Below are 25,587 nucleotides of genomic sequence, written 5' to 3' on the forward strand. Positions count from 1 at the left end.
TTTCATAACTTCTCAAGCTAAAATGTTGAATGAAGAATCTGTGCTTAGTGGCTCCATATCAAACTCAGACTGATCCATCTTTACATTCCTTGCTCATTATCCCACACCCTTAATAGCCATTCCCACACATATCCCCAGGTTTCTGTTTGTACATATGAGAAAAGTCAAGCAGTTTTTTTGAAGTCTAGCATACCTCCTCCTGGGTCACACTTTGTACTTCACCTTATGAGGCTTGCTGGGACTTAAGTCTAGTTATAGGTCTAGAAGCCAAAATAGGTAGTGGGGAAGTATTTTGAGAACCTTCAGCATTGTCTCATAAAGCACCTGCCTCAGGTGATACCAGGCAATTTCTCAGTCAAAGGCACTTTAGATGCAGCTGGGTTAATCTCTTTAGATGGGAGTGGAGAGGCTAATGGTTTTACTAGGAAGGGTGATTTAGCAGAAAAACGTGGAGTAATCTCTTCAGATGGGAGTGAGAAGACTAGCTCTATTGGCAGGAGTGATTCAAGGGAATTTAAGGGTTCATTGTCTCCAGCTTCATGATTATCTGCTCATATGTCCCCATCCCAAGTTTCAGGATCCTATTTCTTCCCAATCAATGCCCTCACTTTACCTTCAGACACCTCTCGAGACTGGCAGTTGAGTTGATGTTGTAATTTAGCCAGTCTTATAATAAGGATCTGGGTTTGTTTTTTGTTAATATCAGCTCTGTTGCTATAAGAAAAATAAGGCTTAAAATGTGAAATTTATACCACTTTGCCATACCAACACATTTGATGGCTAGAAAATGTACCCAAAATTTTTGTGTGACCCCTATTATAGTTGAGCTAACATCTACAGTCCCCAGGTTACATACATCTGACTTATGGACAGTTCGTACTTAAGAATGGACTGCCATAGAGCTTCTTGTATTAAAAATTTGAGTTAAGTACAATGGTTCGTAATAACAAACACTGCACTATTTTGTGACACTCATGAAAACACTGCATGGTTTGAAAGTATTTCTTAAATGTTTTATATTCATAGAAAGGTAAATATATATACTATATAATAAGACAAACATTTGTCTAACCAAACCAAACCTGGGGACTGTACATGTTAGCTCAAATATAACAGTTATCTATGGGTCACACAAAAATTTGTCTAACCAAACCAAACCTGTTGCCATCAAGTAGATTCTGACTCATAGCGTCCCTATAGGATAGGGTAGAACTGCCTCATAGGGTTTCCAAGGAACAATTGGTGGCTTAGAACTGCTAACCTTTTGGTTAGTGGCAAGCTCTTAAGCACTGTACCACAAGGGCACCAAACATTTGAGTAACTGATCTAAATAAGAACTATATGTACATGTTCTGACTTACCTACAAATTCAGGTTAAAGAAGACTTAGGAATGAATCTCATTCATAACCTGGGGACTGCCTATATATAAATTGAGGAGAAACTAGTTTACAAGCTTAGCAAACCCTATAATTTTGTATAAGCATCCTAGTTCAAAGTAAATTAATATTTCTAATGATTACAGGAATAAAACTAGCTTGTCCTGAGCCATTAAGAAGAGGCAATTTCAATATATGGTTGATAGGTATTCATTCATTCATTTATTATGTATCCAGCACATCTACAGGCATAATGTAGCTTTTATCTTTTGAAGGGGTATGAAATCATCAGAAGAGATGAGTGGATTTTTGACAATTCCCGTCATAGTACCTGGCACAGAGTAATTGTTCATGAAATATGTGGTGAACAAATGAATGAACCCTCTGAAGAAGTGAAGAGTCCATAGCACAGCTGAAGTAATTAGATGATTGTCTTAGTTACCTGTTGTTGATGCCATCAAGTCGATTACAACTCATGGTGGCCCCACGTGTGCAGAGTAGAACTGCTCCATAGTGTTTTCAAGGCTGTGACCTTTCAGAAGTCTATCACTGAGGTGCCTCTGGGTGGGTTCATACCTCCAGCCTTTCAGCGAGTAGATGATCACTTAACCATTTGTGCTTTCCAAGGGCTCTTTAGTTACCTAGTGCTGCAATAACAAAAAATGCCACAAGTGGGTGGCTATAAAGAGCAGAACTTTATTTTCTCACAGTTCTGGAGGCTAAAACTCAAATCAGGGTCTCAGCCACATTGATTCCTTCTGTGAGCCTCTCTCCTACTTCTTATATCTATCAGCAATTCTTGACATTCCTTTGCTTGTAGTGGGGTCCTCACATGGCATCTGTCTTTCTCCTGTGTACGTGTCTCTGTGTCTATTCTGTTCTTTTTATAAGACACCTCTCAGCAATGATTAGGTTTAGGACCCACTCTACTCTGATATGACCTCATTAACATAACAAAAGAAAACCTCTATTTCCAAACAGAGTCATATTTACTGGTACGGGAACCAGAACTTCCACATTTCTTTTGGGGGGACACAATTCAATCCATAACAATGATAATCACAAGAAAATGTATATGAAGTGGAGTTGACAACAAGGTAAAAAGGCTATTGTATGTATAAGCCTTTCCGGAAGATGAAAGCTCTGAGACTGGCCAACAAACAAGTATAGGGCTTAGGGAGACAGAGCTTCCCATGTTAACAAAAGAGATGACCAAAGACAAAGAGTGGGAATCAGCACAGTTTCAATTCATAACAACCAGTTACTAAATCTACCTAGTTTGACCTTTCTTGAACACCTAGCACATATGCACTGCTGGCTTAGAGCTTTGAGGAAGGCAAAGTTGGATGAGACTATGCCCTGCCTTTAAGAATCTTATACCTAGCAGAGTAACTAAGATGAGTTCACAAAGAATAACAAAGCAAGGTAAAATATTAGGATTGCAGGAGAGCTGCAGAGTGCTATGGGAGCATAGAAGAGGGAGAGGTGTTACAATCTGCCTTAGGCCCTAGGAAATAGTATGATTAAATCATAGGGTTCATAATCTTTTGGGCCTTAGACTTTTTGAGAAGCTGATGAATTCTCTAGCCCCTCTGCACTGCCAAGGAATGGGCATAGTGGGCAATTCCCACCTTTTTGGCATGAACCCACTTCCCACCTGGAAATGAATCCAGTTCTCATCCTCCCACATCTTTGTCCTCATTGACAGCTGCCCAAGTCACACCCTTTCCAACCTCCAGCCACCAAAAGCTGGATTGGAGCTCACTAAGTTAGAAGGACTCTGTCCTAGTCAGCTGCCCATGGAGCCCTTCTCTGATCCTAACCACCCCAAGCCATCCAGAGCACACAAGCTGGAAGGACATTGTTCGTCAGATCAACTGCCAACACAGCCCTTCTTTGGCCTAGCCATCCTGAACTAAGTCAGAGCACACAGGTTAGAAGGACTCTGTCCTTCAGATTGCCAAATAAGGAGACACAGCCCCTGCTGGCTCTTTTTTTTTTTTTTTAATTAATTTTTATTAAGCTTCAAGTGAACATTTACCGTTCCAATCAGTCTGTCACATGTAGGTTTACATACATCTTACTCCCTTCTCCCACTTGCTCTCCCCCTATTGAGTCAGCCCTTTCAGTCTCTCGTTTCGTGCCAATTTTGCCGTCTTCCCTCTCTCTCTATCTTCCCATCCCCCCTCCAGACAAGAGTTGCCTACACACTCTTCAGTGTCCACCTGATATAATTAGCTCACTCTTCATCAGCATCTCTCTCCCCCCCACTGACCCGTCCTTTTCATGCCTGATGAGTTGTCTTCGGGGATGGTTCCTGTCCTGTGCCATCAGAAGTTCTGGGGAGCATTGTCTCTGGGATTCCTCTAGTCGCAGTCGTACCATTAGGTATGGTCTTTTTATGATAATTTGGGGTCTGTATCCCATTGGTCTCCTGCTCCCTCAGGAGTTGTCTGTTGTGCTCCCTGACAGGGCAGACATCGATTGTGGCCGGGTACCAACTAGTTCTTCTGGTCTCAGGATAATGTAGGTCTCTGGTTCATGTGGCCCTTTCTGTCTCTTGAGTTCTTAGTTGTCGTGTGACCTTGGTATTCTTCCTTTGCCTTTGCTCCAGGTGGGTTGAGACCAATTGATGTATCTTAGATGGCCACTTGTTGGAATTTAGGACCCCAGGCGCCACAATTCAAAGTGGGATGCAGAATGTTTTCATAATAGAATTATTTTGCCCATTGACTTAGAAGTCCCCTCAAACCAAGTTCCCCAGACCCCAGCCCCTGCTCCGCTGACCTTTGAAGCTTTCATTTTATCCCGAAAACCTCTTTGCTTTTAGTCCAGTCCGATTAGGCTGACCTTCCTTGTATTGAGTGTTGTCTTTCCCTTCACCCAAAGCAGTTCTTATCTACAGATTGATCAATAAAAAGCCCTCTCCCTTCCTCCCTCCCTCCCCCCTTTGTAACCACAAAAGTATGTGTTCTTCTCCGTTTTTTCTATTTCTCAAGATCTTATAATAGTGGTCTTATACAATATTTCTCCTTTTGCCTCTGACTCATTTCGCTCAGCATAATGTCTTCCAGATTCCTCCATGTTATGAAATGTTTCAGAGATTCGTCACTGTTCTTTATCGATGCGTAGTATTCCATTGTGTGAATATACCACAATTTATTTACCCATTCATCTGTTGATGGACATCTTGGTTGCTTCCAGCTTTTTGGTATTGTAAACAGAGCTGCAATAAACATGGGTGTGCATATATCTGTTTGTGTGAAGGCTCTTGTATCTCTAGGGTATATTCCGAGGAGTGGGATTTCTGGGTTGTTTGGTAGTTCTATTTCTAACTGTTTAAGATAATGCCAGATGGATTTCCAAAGTGGTTGTACCATTTTACAATCCCACCAGCAGTGTATGAGAGTGCCAATCTCTCCGCAGCCTCTCCAACATTTATTATTTTTTGTTTTTTGGATTAATGCCAGTCTAGTTGGTGTGAGATGGAATCTCATTGTCATTTTAATTTACATTTCTCTAATGCCTAATGATCGGGAGCATTTTCTCATGTATCTGTTGGCTGCCTGAGTATCTTCTTTAGTGAAATGTGTGTTCATATCCTTTGCCCACTTCTTGATTGGGTTGTTTGTCTTTTTGTGGTTGAGTTTTGACAGAATCATGTAGATTTTAGAGATCAGGCGCTGGTCGGAGATGTCATAGCTGAATATTCTTTCCCAGTCTGTAGGTGGTCTTTTTACTCTTTTGGTGAAGTCTTTAGATGAGCATAGGTGTTTGATTTTTAGGAGCTCCCAGTTATCAGGTTCCTCTTCATCATTTTTGGTAATGTTTTGTATTCTGTTTATGCCTTGTATTAGGGCTCCTAGGGTTGTCCCAATTTTTTCTTCCATGATTTTTATCGTTTTAGTCTTTATGTTTAGGTCTTTGATCCACTTGGAGTTAGTTTTTGTGCATGGTGTGAGGTATGGGTCCTGTTTCATTCTTTTGCAAATGGATATCCAGTTATGCCAGCACCATTTGTTAAAAAGACTATCATTTCCCCAATTGACTGACACTGGTCCTTTGTCAAATATCAGCTGCTTATACGTGGATGGATTTATATCTGGGTTCTCAATTCTGTTCCATTGGTCTATGTGCCTGTTGTTGTACCAGTACCAGGCTGTTTTGACTACTGTAGCTGTATAATAGGTTCTAAAATCAGGTAGAGTGAGGCCTCCCACTTTCTTCTTCTTTTTCAGTAATGTTATGCTTATCCGGGGGTTCTTTCCCTTCCATATGAAATTAGTAATTTGTTTCTCTATCCCCTTAAAATATGACATTGGTATTTGGATTGGAAGTGCGTTAAATGTATAGATGGCTTTTGGTAGAATAGACATTTTTACTATGTTAAGTCTTCCCATCCATGAGCATTGTATGTTTTTCCACTTAAGTATATCCTTTTGAATTTCTTGTAGCAGAGTTTTATAGTTTTCTTTGTATAGGTCTTTTACATCCTTGGTAAGATTTATTCCTGAGTATTTTATCTTCTTGGGGGCTACTGTGAATGGTATTGATTTGGTTATTTCCTCTTCGGTGTTCTTTTTGTTGATGTAGAGGAATCCAAGTGATTTTTGTATGTTTATTTTATAACCTGAGACTCTGCCAAACTCTTCTATTAGTTTCAGTAGTTTTCTGGAGGATTCCTTAGGGTTTTCCATGTATACGATCATGTCATCTGCAAATAGTGATAGCTTTACTTCCTCCTTACCAATCTGGATACCCTTTATTTCTTTGTCTAGCCTAATTGCCCTGGCTAGGACTTCAAGTACGATGTTGAATAAGAGTGGTGATAAAGGGCATCCTTGTCTGGTTCCCGTTCTCAAGGGAAATGCTTTCAGGTTCTCTCCATTTAGAGTGATATTGGCTGTTGGCTTTGCATAGATGCCCTTTATTATGTTGAGGAATTTTCCTTCAATTCCTATTTTGGTAAGAGTTTTTATCATAAATAGGTGTTGAACTTTGTCAAATGCCTTTTCTGCATCTATTGATAAGATCATGTGGTTTTTATCTTTTGTTTTATTTATGTGATGGATTACATTAATGGTTTTTCTGATATTAAACCAGCCTTGCATACCTGGTATAAATCCCACTTGATCAGGATGAATTATTTTTTTGATGTGTTGTTGGATTCTATTGGCTAGAATTTTGTTGAGGATTTTTGCATCTATGTTCATGAGGGATATAGGTCTAAAATTTTCTTTTTTTGTAATGTCTTTACCCGGTTTTGGTATCAGGGAGATGGTAGCTTCATAGAATGAGTTGGGTAGTATTCCGTCTTTTTATATGCTTTGAAATACCTTCAGTAGTAATGGTGTTAAGTCTTCTCTGAAGGTTTGGTAGAACTCTGCAGTGAAGCCGTCCGGGCCAGAACTTTTTTTTGTTGGAAGTTTTTTGATAACCGTTTCAATCTCTTTTTTTGTTATGGGTCTATTTAGTTGGTCTACTTCTGAATGTGTTAGTTTAGGTAGGTAGTATTGTTCCAAGAATTTATCCATTTCTTCTAGGTTTTCAAATTTGTTAGAGTACAATTTTACGTAGTAATCTGAAATGATTCTTTTAATTTCATTTGGCTCAGTTGTGATGTGGTCCTTCTCGTTTCTTATTCGGGTTATTTGTTTCCTTTCTAGCCAATGGTTTATCAACTTTGTTAATTTTTTCAAAGAACCAGCTTTTGGCTTTGTTAATTCTTTCAATTGTTTTTCTGTTCTCTAATTCATTTAGTTCAGCTCTCATTTTTATTATTTGTTTTCTTCTGGTGCCTGATGGGTTCTTTTGTTGCTCACTTTCTATTTGTTCAAGTTGTCGGGACAGTTCTCTGATTTTGTCTCTTTTTTCTTTTTGTATGTGTGCATTTATCGATATAAATTGGCCTCTGAGCACTGCTTTTGCTGTGTCCCAGAGGTTTTGATAGGAAGTATTTTCATTCTCATTGCTTTCTAAGAATGTCCTTATTCCCTCCTTGATGTCTTCTCTAACCCAGTCTTTTTTCAGGAGGGTATTGTTCATTTGCCAAGTATTTGATTTCTTCTTCCTAGTTTTTCTGTTATTGATTTCTAGCTTCATTGCCTTGTGGTCTGAGAAGATGCTTTGTAATATTTCGATGTTTTGGATTCTGCAAAGATTTGTTTTATGACCTAATATGTGGTCTATTCTAGAGAATGTTCCATGTGCACTAGAAAAAAAAGTATACTTTGCAGCAGTTGGGTGGAGAGTTCTGTATAAGTCTATGAGGTCAAGTTGGTTGATTGTTGTAAGTAGGTCTTCCGTGCCTCTATTGAGCTTCTTACTGGATGTCCTGTCCTTCTCCGAAAGTGGTGTGTTGAAGTCTCCTACTATAAATGTGGAGGTGTCTATCTCACTTTTCAATTCTGTTAAAATTTGATTTATGTATCTTGCAGCCCTGCCATTGGGTGCATAAATATTTAATATGGTTATGTCTTCCTGATCAATTGTCCCTTTTATCATTATATAGTGTCCTTCTTTATCCTTTGTGGTGGATTTAAGTCTAAAGTCTATTTTGTCAGAAATTAATATTGCTACTCCTCTTCTTTTTTGCTTATTATTTGCTTGATATGTTTTTTCCATCCTTTGAGTTTTAGTTTGTTTGTGTCTCTAAGTCTAAGGTGTGTCTCTTGTAGGCAGCATATAGATGGATCTTGTTTCTTTATCCAGTCCGTGATTTTCTGTCTCTTTATTGGTGCATTTAGTCCATTTACATTCAGTGTAATTATAGATAAATAAGTTTTTAGTGCTGTCATTTTGATGCCTTTTCATGTGTGTTGTTGGCCATTTCATTTATCCATATGCGTTTTTGTGCTGAGACGTTTTTCTTAGTAGCTTGTGAGATCCTCATTTTCATAATGTTTAACTTTATGTTTGTTGAGTCGTTACGTTTTTCTTGGCTTTTTTCTTGAGTTATGAAATTGATATTCCTTTTTGTGGTTACCTTATTATTTACCCCTATTTCTCTACGTAAAAACCTAACTTGTATCGTTCTATATCGCCTTGTATCACTCTCCATCTGGCAGTTCAATGCCTCCTATATTTAGTCCCTCTTTTTGATTATTGTGATCATTTATCTATTGATTTCCATGATTTCCTGTTATTGGAATTATTTTGTTTATTTATTTATTTTTTAGAATTAATCTTAATTTGTTTGTTTTTGTGCTTTCCCTATTTGAGTTGCGTTGACATCAGGACGGTCTGTTTTGTGACCTTGTATTGTGCTGGTACCTGATATTATTGGTCATCAGGCCAAACAATCTCCTTTAGCATTTCTTGCAGTCTTGGTTTAGTTTTTGCAAATTTTCTAAACTTGTGTTTATCTGTAAATATCTTAATTTCTCCTTCATATTTCAGAGAGAGTTTTGCTGGATATATGATCCTTGGTTGGCAGTTTTTCTCCTTCAGTGCTCTGTATACGTTGTCCCATTCCCTTCTTGCCTGCATGGTTTCTGCTGAGTAGTCTGAACTGATTCTTATTGATTCTCCCTTGAAGGAAACCTTTCTTTTCTCCCTGGCTGCTTTTAAAATTTTCTGTTTGTCGTTGGTTTTGGCAAGTTTGATGATAATATGTCTTGGTGTTTTTCTTTTTGGATCCATCTTAAATGGGGTTCGATGAGCATCTTGGATAGATATCCTTTCGTCTTTCATGATGTCAGGGAAGTTTTGTGTCAGGAGTTCTTCAACTATTTTCTCTGTGTCTTCTCTCCCCCCTCCCTGTTCTGGGACTCCAATCACCCGCAAGTTATCCTTCTTGATAGAGTCCCACATGATTCTTAGGGTTTCTTCATTTTTTTAAATTCTTTTATCTGATTTTTTTTCAGCTATGTTGGTGTTGATTCCCTGGTCCTCCAGAAGTCCCAGTCTACATTCTAATTGCTCGAGTCTGCTCCTCTGACTTTCTATTGCATTGTCTAATTCTGTAATTTTATTGTTAATGTTTTGGATTTCTACATGCTGTCTCTCTATGGATTCTTGCAACTTATTAATTTTTCCACTATGTTCTTGAATAATCTTTTTGAGTTCTTCAACAGTTTTATCAGTGTGTTCCTATGCTTTTTCTGCAGTTATCCTAATTTCATTTGTGATATCTTTAAGCATTCTGTAAATTAGTTTTTTATATTCTGTATCTGATAATTCCAGGATTGTATCTTCATTTGGGAAAGATTTTGATTCTTTTGTTTGGGGGGTTGGAGAAGCTGTCATGGTCTGTTTCTTTATGTGGTTTGATATGGACTGCTGTCTCCGAGCCATCACTGGGAAACTAGATTTTCCAGGTAATCAGCTAAAAAAAAATGCAGTCAGATCCCTATCTGAATTCTCCCTCTGGCTCAGGGTATTCGAATGTTAATGGAGCCACCTGGGGAGGGTGGGGGAGGGATCAGAGAGCTAGGAGTGTAGCACCACAGAATATAGAGCTGACCCTCGTGTTCATGCTCCGCCCCCGTCCGCCAAAATCCCGGCGGGATGGCTCCCCAGTTGGGACGCTACTCTCCCCGCTCCGAGACCTGTCACTTCCTCCCGGGGACTTCTCCCTCCGGTGTGCCGCACCGCTCGCGCGAACTGGGTGGGCATCTCCAGCACGAAAGGGTGGGCCCTCCCCAGGATCTATTCAGGGGAATATAATTGGACCCCGCGCTCACACCCCGCCCGCTTTAGCCTAAATCCCGGTGGGACGGCTCCCCGGCTGGGACGCTGCTCTCCCCGCTCCAAGACCAGTCACTTCCTCCCAGGGACTTCTCCCTCTGGTGCGCCGTGCCGCACGCGCAAACTGGGTGGGAGTCCCCCGCGCGAACGTGTGGGCCCCACCCCGGGGTCGCTTTAGGGGAATTTAGCTGATCCCCCGCTCGCCCCACGCCTGCTTCCCGCCAAACTCCCGGCGGGACGGCTCCCCGGCTGGGACGCTTTTCTCCCCACTCCAAGATCAGTCACTGCCTCCCGGGTGCTTCTCCCACCGGCTGCGCCACTACGCCACCCACGCCAACCAGCTAGACTTCCTCCCGGGATGGGTTCGGGGGGGTAGGGCTGGGCCCCTTGTCTGTGCCGTCTGCCCCCCTGGGCTCTGCCCCAGATCGGGCTCCAAAGGTCACCTGCCTGGTACGCTGACTCCTGGTTCTGAAAACGGTCGCTGTCTGCCCGTATTTGTTTGTTTTCCATCTCTAAGTCTGTGTTTGTTGTTCAGAGTTCGTAGATTGTTATGTATGTGATCGATTCACTTGTTTTTCCGAGTCTTTGTTGCAAGAGGGATCCGTGGTAGCATCCACCTAGTCCACCATCTTGGCTCCGCCTCCGGAAAGGACTTTTCAATACAACACACAAATCTCGGATTCCAGCCGCCTGCTGCAAAGCCAGGACTGAGACAGGAGCCCCTGCTGGCTCTTATTGCCCCTGTAGGTTTGTTAATTCTTTGGAACAGATCACAGAATCCATGGAGAATATCTATACTTACAATTAACCATTTATATTAACCAGAAGTATAAAAATAAAGAGATGCACATGATGAGGTTTGGGAGGGGACTGGCTATGAAGCTTGAGAAATGCTGAGCATGTTCTTCCCTTTTGGTTTTCTAACTCCAGGTGTTTGAGCATGTCATTATAATACTTTGTTTTCTCAAGCCTTACTTTGAAACCTACTGTTCAGCTCTTTTACTTCATTATTTCTTCCATTTGCTTTAGCTACTCTACTTTCAAAAGCAAGTGTCAGAGTATCTTCTGACATCCATTTTGGTCTTTTCTTTCCTGTCTTTATAATAACCTCTTGCTTTCTTCATGTATGATGTCCTTGATGTCAGTCCACAACTCATCTGGTCTTCTGATATTAGTGTTCAGTTTATCAAATCTGTTCTTGAGATGGCCTTCAAATTCAGCTGGAATATACTCAAGGGCATATTTTGGTTCTTGTGGGATTGTTTTAATTTTCTTCAGTTTCAACTAACTTGCACATGAGCAATTGATGGTCTGTTTCCTAGTCAACCCCTGGCCTTCGTCTGATGGATGATATTGAGCTTTTCCATCATCTCTTTCCACAGATGTAGTCGATTTGATTCCTGTGTTTTCTAAATGGTGATGTCCACATGTATACTCGCTGTTTATATTGTTGAGAAAAGGTATTTGCAATGAAGAAGTTGGTCTTGGAAAATTCTATCATGCAATCTCTGGCATCATTTTTGTCACCAAGGCCATATTTTCCAACTACCAATCTTTCTTATTTCCAACTTTTGCATTCCAAATACCAATAATTATAAATGCATCTTGATTGCATGTTTGATCAATTTCAGACTGCAGAAGTTAGTAAAAGTCTTCAAGTTCTTCATCTTTGGCATCAGTGGTTGATTCCTAAATTTGAATAATAGTTGGATTAACTGGTTTTCTTTGTAGGCATATGAATATTATCCTGTCACTGACAGGATTGTACTTCAGGATAGATCTTAAAATGTTCTTTTTAATGATGAACCTGAGGCCATCCCTCTTCAATTTGTCTGATTCAAAGTGGCCAATACCAGTCCATTCAAGCTCCCTAATACATAGGATATCAATCTTTATGCGTTCCATTTTACTTTTGATGATTTTCAAATTTCCTAGATTCGTACTTTGTACATCCCTATTATTAATGGATATTTGCAGCTGTTTCTTCTCATTTTGAGTGATGCCATATTTACAAATGAAGGTCCCATAAGTTTTACTCCACCCACGTCATTAAAGTTGACTCTATTTTGAGGAGGCAGCTCTTCCCCAGTCATATTTTTAGTGCCTTCCGATCTGAAGGTTTCATCTTCAAGCACTATATCAGACAATGTGCCGCTGCTATTCATAAGGTTTTCACTGGTCAATTTTTTTTTTTCCTGAAGTACACTGCCTGGTCCTTCTTCCTAGCCTGTCTTATTCTAAAAGCTCTGCTGAAACCTGTCTACCATGGGTGACCCTGCTGGTATCTGAAATACTGGTGGCGTAGCTTCCAGCATCACAGCAGCATGTAACACATCACAGTAGGACAAACTGACAGATATGTGGTGGGGAATGAATTTAAGGGGCAAAATTAACTGAGAAATGTGATCTCATACTGGATTTGAGGGTAGAAATTTCCTAGGATAAACAAAGAAGAAAATTAGTCTAGATGTCCCATTTTGATGACGTTGATCATAGTGTGCTAAAAGGTGTATGTGTGTGCATATGTGTGAGCATGTGTGTATGGATAATAGAATATTAAAATGGGACTTTAGTGGTCCCTTTGTTTCACACACCCTCTCAGAAGGACTTTGTGCCTTCACATGCCTCAGGTATATTTGCAACCATCTTTGTGTATTTCCCCATGGTTTGTTTTGATTTGTTGGTGGATGCACCAAGATTTTGGAAGGAGCATGCATAGTCTTGCATAGAAACACACACATATATGCACACAAAAGCATATACAACAACAGAACAAAAGCAACACGTGACAAATACACACAGTTGTACAAACTTATAATGTGGCTTTACAAATGTGATGTTCAGTGGAGAATTAAAAGGACAGTGGTGATAACTGGTTAGGTTTAAAATGAAAAGCTACTCAGCTGGTCATTTACAGGTGATTCAAGTTGGCTTTGTATACTGTGAACACCCTGATTGCAGGGCTTAAAAATAGGTAATACTACTTTTTTAAAAAAGTAAGCTTAAAAAAAAAAAAAAAACTGGTGGAATAAATACTCTCTACATTTTTTTTACATACAAAATCCATTCCATTTGGTTTTTCATTGCTTTGCAGCTAATTTCTCCAAAATAAAATCAGTAATTACGTGAAAGTACATTTAGCACACATACCATGTGTGATAAGCTTATTCCTGACATGTATAGTCCACTGAATGGAAGTGCCAAAAGCTCCCTGGCACTATAGGCCACAAAAAATGTCATGCAAAACTTAGTCACATAGGTTACATGGCAAAGAAAGGAGTGCCAGACCAATCTACTCCTGAGAAAGATACAAGAACTAGAAAATAGCTATGAAGTCTTATCTGAGACTAGGCATCAAGTGAGTATTTCATACAAGTATGATGGATGGTTGGGTGGATGGTTGGGTGGATGGTTGAGGGGGTGGATGGGTGGATGGATGGGTGGATGGATGGATGGATGGATGGGCGGGTGGATGGAAGGATGGTGGATAGATGAATGATGGATGATAAGTGGATGGATGGTGGGTGTCGCAAGCCAGCCTAATAATATCAGAGTCTACATAATAGATCATCAAAGCATGCTTAAGCACTTACGTGAAAAAAATGGATCACTTTTTTCAAAACAAAATCTTTGTGATCTGGTTAATAAATAGTTCACACCCTATATTTTTTATCTTATATAACTTATATAAAATGATCCAAACTGGAATCATTTGGATGTTACTTATTTATTATTATTATTATTTTTTCTGTACTGAGAAATTCCAAAAAGTGGGTAGTTTGGACTGGTAGTCATTCCTAAACCTCAGCTCTTTGGCAAAGTACATTAGAGAAGTTTGGTGTTCAGGGTATAGCAGATGTTATTATTACTCTCATGACTGTTACAATAATTGGAAGGACAGATCGATCTCAAGGGTCAGGAATAACAGCAGCTGTATGTTTTTCCACACCATACAGCCTAAGGTCGACGGAGTGGAGAGATCCAAAGAGAAATTTATTATCTTCCAGCTGAGCCAATTTGTGGTCTTGGGTCTTCCTGTATTGGTCAAATGTACCTTGGCAAGTTCATCTACTTTTTGACCAAAGATTTCTCAGCCGTGTCAGAGGGAGAATAATCCCAGCTTTACCTTCCTTAAAAGGCTGTGTGAAAATCTCCTGAGGTTATGGATATGCAAGTGCTGTGTAACCTCTAAAGTGCTTTGTACTTGGAAGACAAGGGCTTTCTACATATTCAATACAGCTTCCTGAATCCTTTTATCTGTCCAATCAGAATTACACATCTGTTCTTTTCAGTAACTGTGGTTGTAAGCATGAATGTATCAGTCTACCCTGTACTCAATGATGGAATCGCTCTACATTTTAGGTTAAAATATCATGCCTTGAGCTCTAGCTTTGGATGTTCATAAACTCCAGGAGTTGCCAATGCTGTGCTCTTCTGTGCTACTTTGCTGTGGGTCTGCAGTAGTGCTGGGTTATTGCTATGGTAATTTCATTAATCTGCATTTGCAGTTTGGTTTTAGGTGGGAGTTAAGTCTTTTTTTAATTAAAAACATTTAATATACTGTATTTTTTAGAGTAGTTTTAAGTTTACACAAAATTTGCACAGAAAATAGAATTCTCATATATCCTCTCTCCTTCTGTATCTTGCATTAGTGATATATTTGTTAGAGTTGATGAACCTATATTGATACAGCATCATTATGAGTCAAATTGACTCAAGGTATATATTGATTGATAAATTATTGTTAATTATTGGCTAACATTGGCATCCACTCTGTGTTGTACTACAGTTTATTGCTATAATTTTGACGGCCATTTAATTTTTTTTATTTTTAATATCAAATTAATGTTTTCACCTGAGTCAGAATACCTCCTAAAAATATATTGATCTATAAAGTGATATGAAACAATCCTTAAGCATGCTAACTCTGTCACTACGCAACACATTCCATAATCACTTCACTAAAACAGAGGTTAGAATATCAACTTTATTAACTTATAGGAGCTAACTTTGGGTAAATACACATGCACCATACAGAGATTAGTTTGACCCAAGAATTTAAGTTTTTATTTTCAACTGAAGTATAAATATTGCTGTAAGTTTTATGACATTTAAAGCATTCCATTGTTTGGATGGATGCCATTTTTAAGTAAATGCATTTGCATATAAGTCATGATAATCTTCCATATATGGAAAAATTGATATTTTCCTAGGGTTTATGGTAGAAGAAAGAAGATGCTTAACCTTTCTATACACTCCTACTTCTTGGCAGTGTTGTTTGTGAGATGGACTAAAGAATTGTTCAGTTTACACACGAAATTTTGAGAGGTAATGTACTAGACAGTACTTGGTAGTTTACAAAATAAAATCATTTCTCATTACCAAGTTGCACAGCTGGTAAAGGATTCTCAAAGTGAAATGAGGTCTAGAGCCAAAGATCAAATGAAGGGCGAGCTGTAGTATCCCTTGTTACTTGTTGCCATCAGATCAATTCTGATTCATGGAGAGTAGGACTGTGCTCATTAGGGTTTTCAATGACTATTTTTTGGAAGTGGATTTGCAGACCTTTCTTATGAGACACCTCTTGATGGACTCGAACCTTCAACTTTTTGGTGAACAGCAGTGCATTAACTGTTTACATCACCCAGGGATGCCAGAACTCCTTGTTAAGACTTCTGAAATGTTTAAGATAATATTTAGTAGACCACCTCAGCTACACAACAGGGTTTCTAAAAATTTTAAAAGTGCAGACTCGCAGAAGCTTAATCACAAAGTAGCTGTAAGACGATAGTGAGAAACAGATTTCTTCAAAAATAACTGCGGGCATGGCTTTTGTTTACCAGAGAAAGCTAAACTCTATTCTGCAGAAAGCACACAGTGTTTTACAGAGAGTTGTACATGAAAATGTAACACTGGCTTGAACTTGCAAAGAGGCCTCTGGACCCTCAAATTTCTTTGTGCAGGAACCAAGCATGAAATGTTCCTTATCTACAAACACAAGCCATTTCTTGTAGAAAAGGAAAGATATCTTGGAAGGTGGATGCATGAGCCCAGAGCATAAAGCCAGAAGCCAGAGGGAACAATAGACAAAAGATCCATGCCAATGGAGCAGTACAGAACAATAGATTGGAAGTCAAGCTCAGGGAGCATTAAAAAAATAATGAACTCCAAGGAACAGAACCAAGGCTTAATCCAGAACATCACCAGCCCCTGTTAAGAGGCTATCGTAACTTTGCTTTGGATTTCAGAATTATTGTTGAACAGGAGTACAATATGCCTTCCATTCCTTCCCTTTTTAAGTGGGAATATCTAGCGCAAGTATCTTGTCCTCTTTATTTGTTGGTGTGTGAGGGACAAATAACTTGTTTTTTAAATCATAGGTTTCTAGATTAAATGGGTTGCATTGGAGGGGCCACATCTAGGCATGATGCAGATGATGAGGTCCTGAACTTTGAGCTTGGTGCCATGATGGGATGAGACATGGCGGGTGGTGGGGGGTTGGGAGTGCTTTGGGAGGACTGAGTGAATTTTATATGTGAGAGTGATAGGAATCACTGGAGCCAGAGAATGTTTTATAATTGGTTGTTTCAGTGATGGTTCCAATTTGGTCACACCACTCCTGAATAGTCCTCCACCATATTGAATCTCAACTTGGCCATTGAATTGCATTGGCCAATGGACAAGGAGCCCTGGTGGCAAACTGCTTAAGCACTGAGTTGCTAACCAAAAGGTGGGCTGTTCAAATCCACCAGCCTCTCCACAGTAGAAAGATGTGGCAGTCTGCTTCCATAAAGATTGCAGCCTTGAAAACCCTATGGCGAAGTTCTGCTTTGTCCTATAGCATTGCTATGAGTTAAAGTTGACTAGATGGCAGTGGGTCCTTAAAACATCTGGCCAATGGATAATAGCAAATTTAATGTAAGCATAATCTTGAAAAATGCTTGCACAGTGGGATTTGCCCTCCTGTGCTGCTTCTGGAATGCTGCCACCATGTGACCAAGTGAACATCTGAATACCTACCAGGCTAGCATGATAGATTATGAAACACTTGTGGTTGGCCACTCCTACTGTCCCAACTGACAGCCAGTCAAACAGCAGATAAGTAAGTGAGGCCCCCTGAGATGACATCACCATGCCATGAGCAAAACGTGTTCTGAATCAGGGACAGAAAATATTCTGGATCACTTTGAGATTTCCATTTCTTTAATTATTACTATTTTTTTTAAGATTGTTGCTCAAAAATAAATGTATGTGTTTTTCACTTTGCTTTTTGGTAATAAACGCTGTTCCTTCTATTAGTATCTAGAACTTGTTTGGGTAAAACACTACTGAGATTAACGATCTTCAAGGTACAGCATAGAAAAATGTGTATAAAAAACCTCTTAGAAAGAATTACCATATTTTGTTCATTTTTTTGGTCATAAGATTAGGCAAGGAATTTATAAAGAAAAAAGATCTATTTTAATTTTGTTTCACTTATTTCTTATTGACTGTGTCAATACTTCTCTACCCTTGTCTACATGAAGACGAAATTTATATGGTTGAGTAAAATGTGATACTTATTGTAATATTTGCTAATATGATAGTATAACCATATGTGTGACCAGATATTTATGACCAATTTTTTAATAGATCTTAATTCCAGAATTTTCAAACACTATAGTAAAAAAAAAAAACTTAGTGGTTTTTTGAAAAATTAGATTTGGGTACATTAAACAATATTCCCTTCAAATGGACACATTGTATGTAATCTGGCGTTGAGAGTTTTCATTTCTTGTCCTTTGAATGCTATCATTCTGAGGTTATTATTATCATTTTGGAAACACAGCAATCTATGTTGCCTGTGGTACTGGTTGGAGACATCCCTAAAATGTGTAATTTCAAGTGTTCACAGGCTTGCCATGATTGACATTGGCATCATTTCTCAAGCTGTCAGAGATCTGGCATGGTGCTCATAGCAGCAGATGTTTCTTGGAATCTTCTCCACATGAACTGTGAAAACTGTACTGTAAGGGACAGATGTGTTGGTTGTTTTTTTGCATTTTTTTTAAAGCACTTAATACAGAAACATTGTACTTGCTGGGAGAAAATAGCATCTCTGTTATGAAGGTATCCCCTTATTTTAAAAAGTATGCAGGCAGATTTTAATTTCTGCTTACATCTTTGGTGGAATAAATGACACAGGACTAGCTTCTCCACTCTAAACAGCCATGAAACTGGGAGAAGTATAGGAGGCAATTGCTTTCAGGCTTCAGACAAAGTCAGTCTAAGACTGTAATCTCTTTGAATAGGGAAACTCATAAGGTGAATCCCATAACTATAAAATGGATCCCATCCTGGGAATGATTGTCTATCTTGGAGTAACATGCTGGTGTCTCAGCACTGCTGGGTCCCACTGAGCCAAAGAGGCAGAGATCAGAATTTGAGGCAGTTGAAAGGGCTTAAAACCATGAAGCTTAGCTCTGTAGGATAGAGAACTACAAAGAGGCTTGCACAAGATTTTGGCTATGAGCTTGGTTTTTATGCTAAGATGGAGGAATAACAAGTTCTTGGTTGGTGCAAAAGGTTAAGCTCTCGACTACTAATAGAAAGGGTGGTTGGTGGTTGAAATCTACCTTGGAAAAAAGTCCTGGCAATCTAATTTTGAAAGACCACAGCCACTGAAAACCCTAGGGAGTGTAGTTCTACTCTGACACACATATTGTTGCTGTGAGTCGGAGTCAACTTGATAAGCAAAAAAAAAAATTTCTTTTTAATAGAAAGTAGTTACTAGGAGGGCAAGAGTGAAACTGAGCTACTAAAGTCCAACTTGTGCTAGAGTTTCTTGGAGTTCTAGCCCAGGCAAAGTAGAAAAAACTTCTTAATGTCTCATTAAAAACCTGGACATCAAAATGAAACACAAGAAAGGCCATGGAAACAATGAAACACTACAGTATGGTCTACTCTAGAACCCTCATGCCCCAGGCAGCATCATGGGGAGAAGGATGGCAAAACACCTATAGTTGACTCAAGTTGAGAGTATAGAGATGGGAGTTTGGGGAGGCAGAAGAAGTTAGAGTTTGTGGAGCAGAATATCTGCAAGGAAGGAGATTCACAGAGGAAGCCCCAGAGAACTGAAGATGGATACCCTAGAAGCTTTCATTGCCTGACTATTTATTGATTTGCACATGCATGAGAGATATTAATTGATAGAATAGACAGAAAATCTCTATTGATACAGAAGATCTGAAAAACACTATCAACCAAGTTGACCTAGTTGATATTTATAAGACACTCCACATAATAATAGCAGAATACATTAATTTCTTATGTGCACAAAGAACCTTCATCAAGATAGACCATATATGGGGCCATAAAGCAAAATTAAAGGAATTTAGGTCACACAGAGTGTTTTGTCACAAGGAAGTTAAATTATAAACCAATAAAAGAAAGATATTTGAAAAATTCCCCAAAAGTTGGATTTTAAATGACACTTTTAAAGAAACCTTGGGTCAGATTAGAATTTATAAGGAAAATAATAAACTGTATGTAATTGAATTAAAATAAAAACACAACATACCAACATTTGTGGTACTTTGCTAAAGCATTGTTTAGAGGAAAATTCATAGCAATAAATGCTTATATTAAAAAGAAGAAAATTGTCAAATCAATGATAACAGTTTATACATTAAGTACTTGCTGTTGTTGTCAGGTGCCATCAAGTCAGTTCTGACTTATAGCTACCCTATGCACAACAGAACGAAACAGTATCCCATCCTGCACGATCCTTCCAATTGTTGGTTTGCTTGAGCCCATTGTTGCAGCCACCGTGTTAATCCATCTCGTTGAGGATCTTCCTCTTTTCCATTGACCCTGTACTTTACGAAGCATGAAGTCCTTCTCCAGGGACTGAGCCTTCCCGACAACATGTCCAAGGTATGTAAGATGCAGTCTCACCATCCTTGCTTCTAAGGAGCATTCTGGTTGCACTTCCTCCAAGACAGATTTGTTCTTTTAGCAGTCCATGATATATTCAATATTCTTTGCCAACACCACAATTCAAAGGCATCAGTTCTTCTTCAGACTTCCTTATTCATCATCCAGCTTTCACATGCGTGGGACACGATTGAAAATACCATGGCTTGGGTCAAACACACCTTAGTATTCAAGGTGACATCTTTGCTTTTCAACACTTTAAAGAGGTTCTTTGCAGCAGATTTGCCCAATGTAATGTGTCTTTTGATTTCTTGACTTCTGCTTCCATGGGTGTTGATTGTGGATCCAAGTAAAATGAAATCCTTGGCAACATCAGTCTTTTCTCCATTTTTCATGATGTTGTTTATTGGTCCAGTTGTGAGGATTTTTGTTTTCTTTATGTTGAGGTATAATCCATACTGAAGGCTGCGGTCTTCAGTAAGTGTTGCAAGTCCTCTTCACTTTCAGCAAGCAAGGTTGTGTCATCTGCTTAATGCAGGTTGTTAATGAATCTTCCTCCAGTTCTGATATCCCATTCTTCTTCATATAGTTCAGCTTCTCAGGTTATTTTTTATGATCCACACAGTCAAATGCTTTTGCATAGTCAAAAAAACACAGGTAAACATCCTTCTGGTATTCTCTGCTTTCAGCCAGGATTCGTCTGACATCAGCAATGATATCCTGGTTCCACATCCTCTTCTGAATCAGGCCTGAATTTCTGGCAGTTCTCTGTTAATATACTGCTGCAGCCACTTTTGAATGATCTTCAGCAAAATTTTGCTTGCATGTGATATTAATGATATTAATTAATCCTATAATTTCCACATTTGGTTGGATCACCTTTCTTGACAATAGGCATAAATGTGGATTTCTTCCAGTTGGTCAGCCAGTGGACTGTCTTCCAAATTTCTTGGCTTAGACAAGTGAGCACTTCCAGTGCTTCATCTGTTTGCTGAAACATCTCGATTGAGATTCCATCAATTCCTTGAGCCTCGTTTTTCGCTGATGATTAAGAAACTAGAAAAAGAATATAAAAATAATGGGAGGCAAGCATGAAGAAGAAAATATTAAAGGAATCAAATAAGAAAAAATAACAGCAACAATAAATAAGAAAACAATATAAAAAATCATAGAAATTGAAAGTAGATTCTTTAAAATAATCAGCGAGTCTGTTACTCTTAATCCATATTGATGAGAAAACTAAGAAAAAAAATACGTTCCTAATCAGGAATAAAATGGAGATATTTAAACTTTAAAAGGATGATAAGGGGAAGAACCATTCTAGGACAATAGATGAAGTATTCAAATTCCTTGGAAGAATCAAACTGACATAGCTCACTTAGAAAAATCCATTTCTATTAAAAGAAATTAATTACACTATCTGATTTGGAAGCTTAATAAAACTTAATTGATAAAGACATTGTGGTTTTGAATAAAGATATTTATATACATATATAAAGATACATATATCTTTATACATGCATACATATATCTATTCCATCTGTATCTATATCTCTACCTCTACCTCCATCTTCATCTCCATCTCCATCTCTATTCCTATACCTACACCTACACTTATATCTATACCTATACCAATACTCATTTCCATCCCTATCCTCATCCCCATATCCATGTCTGTATCTATATATATGGAACAGAATAGTTAGTCCAGAAATAGACTCAAACATCTATGGCCAATTGATTGTCAACAAAATGCCAATCTAGTCCAAGGGAGAAAGTATAGTCTTTTCCACAAATGGTCCTAAAACAATTAGGTGTATATATACTAAACTTTTGCATCACATCATAAAAAATAATAATTCAAAATGGATCACAGACCTAGAAGTAAGAGCTAAATCAACAAAATTTTTAGAAAACATAGGACAAAATTGTCATGGTCTTGAAAAAGGCAAAGAATTTTTGGTAGGACGCTAAAAGCAAAACCCATTAAAATGTTAATAAATTGGACTTTATAAAAGTTTTAAAAAATGTTCTTCAAAAACAACTTTTAAGACAAGAAATGGCAAGTCACAATATGGTAAAAATGTATTTTCAAAACATTTATTGGATTGAGAACTATATGATATATAAAGATCCTTTTAAAACCAATAATAAGAAGAAATACAATTGCTTTCAAAAGCAAAAATTTGGACACCTTTGAAAATAAAATAATGCTAATGACAGGGAAAAAATGAAGAAAACACTAAATATCCTTGGTCATTTGTGAAATTCAACTAATAGGTATCACTTTATTGCCTCTAAACTTGTAAAAATTCAAAAGACAGACAATATCAATTCTTAAAGATTATATAAAGCAACTGAAAATATCATACATTGCTGATGTAAATGCAAAGTAGTATAGCCACTTTGGAAGTCTTTTAAAGCTAACAATACATTTACCAGATGACTCATTAATTAGCAAATGAAAAGATATTGATAAAAAGACTCATATTCAAACATTCATAACTGATTCATTCATAATGTTGTTGTTAGGTGCCGTTGAGTCAGTTCCAACTCAGAGTGACCGTATGCATGACAGAATGAAACACTGCCTGGTCCTGTGCTATCCTCACAATTGTTGCTGTGCTTGAGTCCATTGTTGCAGCCACTGTGTCAATCCATCTCATTGAAGGTCTTCCTCTTTTTCACTGACCCTCTACTATTTTTATTGTTCATAATAGACACTGTTTTTAATGGTAGTTCACCAACTGATAAATGGATGGATAAATTGTGACTAGCCATACAATAGTATACTGTTCAGCAACAAAAAGAAACAGACTACTGATTCATGCAACAACATGGGAGAATTTCAAAATTATTGTGATAAGTAAAAGAGCAAGATAGTAGTCTACCTATCGTAAACAGTATGAAATGATATTGATATAAATCAGATAATTGGTTGGGTAGGGCCAGGTCAGATGGAAGGTTAACTGTAAATTAGTAGGAGGAAATTTTCAGTGAAATATTCTATACAATGATGTGATGGTCACATGGCTGGATATATTTTTCAAAAGTCATCAAATTGTAAACCTAAATTATAATTTATTATAATTATATTATACCTAATAAATATGATTTTTAAATGAATAGAAATACTTCGTCAGATGAACAGAAGCTGACAGTATTCATTGCCAGCAGCCCTGTATTACATGAAATGCTAAAATAAGTTAAGCAGAAGGAAAATGACACCAGATGGAAATTTGTATCAACAGAAAGAAATGAAGGGCACCAGAAATTATAAATATGAGCTGAAACAAAAAAGACATTTTCCTCACTTATTTTTATCTTCTTAAATGATGATCGGCTTAAATGAAAAAATACTAGCAATATATTATGGGTTTTATTATACATTTAGACTTAAAAGGTATGACAATAAGAACACACACACAGAAGAGTGGGGGGGTTGGGAGCATACTATTGAAAAATTTCTACATTACATGTGAACATCACCTGAGATAAGTTGAAGTTATATAGTGTAAACTCAAGCACTGTCACTAAGAACAGAAATATAGCCATGAAGCCATTAGCAGATACAAGACTAAATCTTAAAAATCTCCAGCTAATTCAAATGCAGGCAGGGAAACAGACAAAAAAAAAAAAAGTAGCAAAACTTTACTAATCTGTAGGTAATTCTTGCCTGGCACAAATGCAAACTATCAAAGACTACTCAAAACAAGTAAACAAAACAAAAGGTATGCAAGTGATTCTATATCTATTAAACATACTGAATTCATCATTAAAAACCTCTCCACAATGAGTACTCCAGTACCAGTGATTTTATTGATGAATTCTACCAAATATGTACAGAAGATATAATATTAATTTTGTACAAAATTTTCCAGAAATTGAAATATTAGGGAACATTTCTTAATCCATTTATTGAGGTAAGCATTACCTTGATACCAAAATCTCATCCAGATGTTACAAGAAAAGAAAACTACCTACTGACATTTTTCAAGACATAGACACAAATCCTTAGCAAGAATTTGGATAATTGGAGGTGGGGCCAAGATGGCTGACTAGGCAGAAGCTCCTGCTGAATCCTCTTGCAACAAAGACCTGAAAAAACAAGTGAATCAATTACATATATGACAATCTAAGAACCCTGACCATCAAACACAGATCTAAGGAATTGACCTGAGTGACAGGAGAGTGAGAGACCGTGCAGAAGCAGTGACTAGTGGCTGAGCCAGTGCAGTGTCCAAGCTCCAATTCCTTAGTGCTGTTCTTTGGCACAAATGTGGTGGGGCTGATTGTAGATTTCTGAGACACAAAGCACAGAATGCACCCCTAACCCCCTAGGGCAATCTCAGCGTGGACCCAGCCAGTGCACACAGACCACACACTGACCTGAGTGACAGGGGAGCTAGAGACCACACAGAAGCAGCTACTAGTTGCAGAGCCCATGCATAGCCCCAGATCTGATTCCTTGGTGCAGTTTTTTGGTGCGAGTGCAGTGGGGCTGATGGTGGCTTCCTGAGACACAGCAAGCATGGGACACAGCCCTAACCCCCTGAGGCAATCATGGTGGGGACCCAGCCAGCACACACAGGCTACACACACCTCTGGAATCTCAGATAAAACAGCACTCTAGACACAAGATAAGTTATTTTGTCTATTTTACTCTCTCCTATCTATATGATCCCTCCCCTCCATGCCCCAGCTGGCTTCATTAGCATTCGAATTCCCTGGGCCTGAGATGAAGTGCCCTGCATTTTTCTGACCCATTTTCCTGGCCTGGGAAAAGCAGCAAATTAACGATCAGGAAAAAAAAAATACATTCACGGCTCCCCTAAACTGGAAGATCAGAACAGAAGCAGCTCCAGTCCAGGCATAAGAAATCCACAGACATTGGCTTTCATCCCTACATGGAACTAGGTGGCTATTATAATACAAAGGCAAACCTATTAGAGGTCTGACTATAATTGTTTCAGCTGAGTGGTGGTGAGGCAGGTTTTGGAGGACTGATACCACTCTATATATTAAACAGAGTTCTCACCTACCCACTGCAGGGACATGAGGATGGAGACTGCATCCACACCACCTAGCCACCAGCAAAAGGGGTCTGAGGATAGTGGTGCCTACCAGTCTTTACAGGTACAACCATTGCATGTCTAAGGTATAGCTGCAAAACGCAACCACCAGAGTGCTCTAGAGAACAGAGACACCCCTTCCTCACTGGCACTTGGGGGAAAGCTGTCAGCACCCTGCCCTCCTCAGAGTGTGAACCTCTGCCGATACCAGAAACCAGTACAAACAACCACCATCACTACTCCTTTAAGATAGTAGATGACAGCCTACACCACACACTAGGTGACGGACTATCAAGACACCTGAGCTGAATCTATTCAAGAATAGTGAAGGGACTCATAGGATCATATCCTTGGTAACAGCTCTAACTATCTGGTAACAGGTCATTAGTGCTTCAAAGGCTCCAAGAATCAAGTTAGCTCACTCGAGTAGCCCATCTGGGTATATTGAAACAAAACAAAACAAGAAGATAGGACTCAGTGAGCAAATACAAAATAAATTATTACAATAACTTATAGTTGGCTTAGAGATAGCAGT

The sequence above is a fragment of the Loxodonta africana genome, chromosome 4 (assembly GCF_030014295.1).
Source record: "Loxodonta africana isolate mLoxAfr1 chromosome 4, mLoxAfr1.hap2, whole genome shotgun sequence".
In the NCBI taxonomy this organism is placed as follows: Eukaryota; Metazoa; Chordata; class Mammalia; order Proboscidea; family Elephantidae; genus Loxodonta; species Loxodonta africana.